Raw genomic sequence first — 5,000 nt, 5'->3', positions numbered from 1 at the left:
ATCATAATCATAACTAATATTCCAATACCCCAGTATCTCCATCCCAGTCATCACCATTTCCGACCAAATTCATCACAGTCTTCATTCCATTCATCACTGAATTCCACATCAATATCAATAACGGTAAGTCAGTCGACCATAGAGGCGGCCAGTCAGTGCAATGCTTGTGTCCCTCTCTCTCCGGCACGGGAACTTGCAATTGCATCGTGTTAACGAATGAGGTCAGGATGTACTGGCTTCTGTGGCGAGAGAAAGAGAGAAAGAGAGGGAGAGGGAGAGGGAGAGAGAGAGAGAAGAAGGGAGGGAGAAGGGGGCAGGGAGGGAGAGAGGAGGAGGGAGGAAGAGGGAGGGTGAAGTGGGCAAGGAGGGAGAGAGAAGGAGAAAGGGAGAGGGCGGAGAGAGAGAGACAGAGAGAGAAGAAAAGGAGAAAGAAAGAAAGATAGCTAGCCAGAGAGAGAAAAAGAAAGAAAGGAAGAAAAAAATCAACGCCCTTTTTTTTCCCGCCTTTACAATCCAACAGCAAAACCGCAGCGTGTCCATCCGCCGTAGAAGAACCAAAGCGATATTGCTTCTATCCGCGCCAATACCTGTAATATCGCCGACGCAAGCAACGGCTCAGGTAACAAGAGTGAATTAGAACTCGAGATTAAAGGCGTTAAAGATCGAAATGAAGCCACGCTCGCCTCGGGAAGCTCACCTGGGAAGGCGATTCACTGGAGCTCTAATTCCTTCTCTCTTTTTTCTCTCTCTTTTTCGACCCGTCTCTCGTCTATTTATTCTTCTCTTCGGTTTTCTTCGATTCTCTAGTCTTTTTGTTCTTTATTTTCGTCTTCTTCTGGCTGTATTTCTTCTTCTTATCTTCCATGCTCTTTATCTTGATTTTGTTCTTTATTTTCATCTTCTACGTCTTCCTATTCATACTTTCTCTTTTTCTATATCTTTGTCTTCTACTTCTTCCACTTCTTGTTAATTTTATTTTTCCCCTTTCTTGTTCATCTTCCTTTCCTCTGCCTCGTCATCTGTCTTTTTTATCTGTATCTTCTAATATTCCTTTACTTCTTCCTTCTTGTTTCTATTCTTCGTCTTGTTTTTCCCTTTTCTTATTTTCTTTTTTTCCTGTCTCCCCACGTCTTTCATTTTTCGGCATTCCCGTACTTCCTTATTCTCCTTTTTCTGTGTTTCACGACTACGCTTCCGCTTTTTCTTTTTCCTCTTCCTCTTCTTCTTTCTCTTCATCTTCCTCCACTTCTTCTCCTCGTGCTTATAGTATAACGTATATGATTTTGCTTCGTTTTCCTTTCTTCTCATATTCTACCTCCATTTTTGCTTCTTCCTTTTCTTTCATTTTCTTCCTCTTCCTCCTCCTCCTCCTATCATAATTATTATTATTATCATTATTATGATGATGATTTTTATTATTATCATTATTATTATTATTATTATTATCATCATTATTATTATTATTGTTATTATTATTATTATTATTATTATTATTATTATTATTATTATTATTAATATTATCATTATTATTACTATTATTATTATTATTATTATTATTTCCTCCTCCTACTTTCCTATTTCATTGATTATCACGATTATGATTTCTTATCTTTTTCCTTGTCTTCAAACTTGCAGCTATCTAAATTATCTTTCAGACTATTTGTTAAGTGTAAATGAATATATTTAAAAACTGTTTTGTTGTAGGTGAAGTAAAAATGAATTATGAAAAGATGGTATATTAATGCTATATTCATATAGCATTAGTATATAATCATAAAAGTATTTGCAACAACGATAATAACAGGAATGAAGAACTATGATAATGTGTTCATATTTACGATATCAAAGATGATCTTAGGGAAGATAATTATGGCAATGATTTTGGCGATAACACTGATAACAGCCAGACAAAAAGTATACCAACATACCCACAAAGGCCACACAACAACATAAAAACTTACTCTTAAAGCAGGTACTTAAAAAAACAAAACAAAAAAATTACTCGTACATTCACTTTTCACTAAAACCCAAAAGGCAATTGTCATTGCTTCGTCGGTCGTTGAGACCGGAAACGTCACAACATCATAAGATTAAATATAAACCGTTAAAGCGACAGGAAGTCACTATAGGAAGGCTAGATTCAACTGATAGTGCATATGACAGTGATATAGAAAATACAGAACTACTGTTGTTTCACATACTGTTGACTCTTGCACTGTTTCTTTATACACTAAAGTTTTTATAAATGTTTCGTACACTGCCGTTTCATGCGCTATTGTTTCGTATATCGTTTTATATACTGTTGATTCATCTACCTTTGTTTTATATGCTGTTGTTTTAGTTTCATTTGTTTCACATATTCTTGTTTAGAATAATAAATAGTGTTTCGTACAATGTTATTATCCATGGTGTTTCGTGTGCTGTTGATTCATATACTGTTGTCTTATATACATATTTTTTTTTACGCGTACTCATTTTATCTAATCTTGCTTCATAAACAGTTGTTAGTAATGTCATTATCAGTAGTGAGGTAACAATGATAATGATAATGGTGGTAATAATAATCAAAACTCGAATACTAATAACAGTGAAAATTCTAATAATCCTTACGGTTGTAAAAATGAATTAATAATGGACTCCGCGACCTACCAGATTAAATAATCTCATAATTTTAGGCAATAAAAAGTATAATAGCATAATGCGAAGCGCCACGGGAGTTGAGTTTTTCAATATTGAAAAGACTGATATTTGTCAGAATTTTAACCCACAGGTGTCTCTCACTTGTCCGAATGAGTGTTAAGGGGATTAAGGGGCTAAATCGCGATCGATTTTTTGAATGACTTCAGCAGTTTCTTTTTCTTCCTCCTCTTTTCTTTATTATTATTATTATTATTATTATTATTTTTTTTTAAGCAAATAAGCACTTGACAGGTTGATGCTGGTAATTAACTAATAATTGATAGGTTGGAAAAGTATCGGTTATTCGGACGTGTTCCTTTCAGCCAATCATTACCACCATCTCGAGTGCATTCGCGCCTCAATGAAAAAAAAAAAAATGATAATGGCAATAATATGGAAAATCTTTACCACAACAAGGATAATAATGATGTTATGATTATGTTAATTTGATCTGATTTGTGTGATTTTATTTAATTATCAGTCCTGTTTACAATCACGGGGAATGGCTGCCTGACCTTCGAGTGATTATTTAGCTACCTTGCCCACGACTCAGCACTCACGGCGTAATTTTATGAACATATTGGCCACATTGCTGCATTTCCTTTGCCTGTGTTAGCTGCTATTGTTCATCAAGAATATGCAAAGGTCAGCATACAATTATAGAATGTCCTCGAGCACTTTTGTATTAAATTATAAAATATTGACGCAAATCGATGCATTACGTACCATAAAATCTTAAGTCAAATTTTATTGCATTCAGGAAAATAATAGTAATGGTAATTATGAGAATTGCGATAACTGTCACAATAGCGATGCTAGTGATATTATTACTGGTGACTATAATGGTATAACACTGATGATGCCGAATGATAATAAAAAATGTTAACTGATAAGAAGAACATAATGGCGATTTCTTATCAAGTTGCCTAAAACTCCTCTCCCCACGCCCTCGTTTCTGAAGAATTAGGCTTGGACAATATCCCACTCCCCCAGCAGTCCCCTTACTTTCCCACCCCTTTCAGAATCCAAGTGCCCACTACTCCAACCCCTCTTTTCCCCTTTCTACTTCACCCACTTGCCCTCAACTTACCCTTTCCTATCCTCATCCAATATTTTCTGCCCTCGCCTTTCGATCACCCCTTCTCCACTGCCTCCCCAATATTCCCTACCTCCACTCACCCCACCAGTCTCATCCACCTCACCCATCTCATCCACTTTACCCATCTCATCATCCACCTCACTCGCCTTATCATCTACCTCATCCCTCTCATCATCCACCTCCTCGCCCAACCTAACCCCCAGCCCTGCCCTCAGCCCCCCCTCTCCCTGCCTCCATCCCCCATCCCCACACCCCCTCCCCATTTCGAGACACGAGGCCCAGTCCAGCCACGACACGGAGGGAAAATACACCTTTAATATAAAGACTTCTTCATTTTTTCTTTTCTCTTTTATTCTTTTTTGTTTTGTTATTCGTTCCAGCGCCATCATCCTACTCTCCTTCACCCCTCCCCTTCCCCCCCACCTTCCCTCTCCTACTTCCCAAACGCCTTCTCCTTCCCTCCTGCCCTCCATCATCTCTCCCACCCCCTCCTTCTCTGCCTTACTACCATACTACCTCCCCCTTTCCATCCCCCTGCTCTTCCTCCTCCTCCTCCTCTTCTACGCCTTCTCCCCCTCCCAACCCCTCCTCCCCACCTTCTCTCCCTCCTCACACCCCCTTCTTCCTCCTTCTCTCCCTCCCCACCCTCCTCTCCACCATTACTCCCTCCCACACCTCCCTCTTCCTCCTTCTCTCCATCTTTTATCTCTTCCACACGCCCCTCTTCCTCCTCTTCTTCCCCACCCCTCCTCTTCCTCCTTCTCTCTCTCCCCATCCCCCCTCTTCCTCCATCTCTCCCTCCCCCACGCCCTTCTTCTTCCACCTCCACTGAGCAGAAGCTATCCTAGTGTTTCTAATTAAGTTATGAGTATCATTACAGTCGTTTTCATTATTTTAAAGAACCGCTCCTCAGCTTAATAATCGTTGATATTTTTCATGTTTTCCGTTTTCTGTTTCTTGTCTTTTGCGCTGTAATTTCTTATTGATATAATTCAAACAGGTCTAGCTGTCGATGATGCAATAAGTTTTGATGATGTTGTGCCTATCGCCATATTCCCTCTCAGTAGTTTTATCGTCAGTGTTATTATTTTCATAACTTTTATCATGTTTTCCTGGAAGAGTAGGAGGCAAACCTTGTCTTGCACCTTTTGTCTTGCACCTTTTTCAAGTAACGGTGATAAACAGCAGCTTCCTTTTGGGACTACAAAATATTACAATTTTC

Source organism: Penaeus chinensis, chromosome 27, assembly GCF_019202785.1.
Source record: "Penaeus chinensis breed Huanghai No. 1 chromosome 27, ASM1920278v2, whole genome shotgun sequence".
NCBI classification, from domain to species: domain Eukaryota; kingdom Metazoa; phylum Arthropoda; class Malacostraca; order Decapoda; family Penaeidae; genus Penaeus; species Penaeus chinensis.
This window is presented reverse-complemented; position numbering follows the sequence as displayed.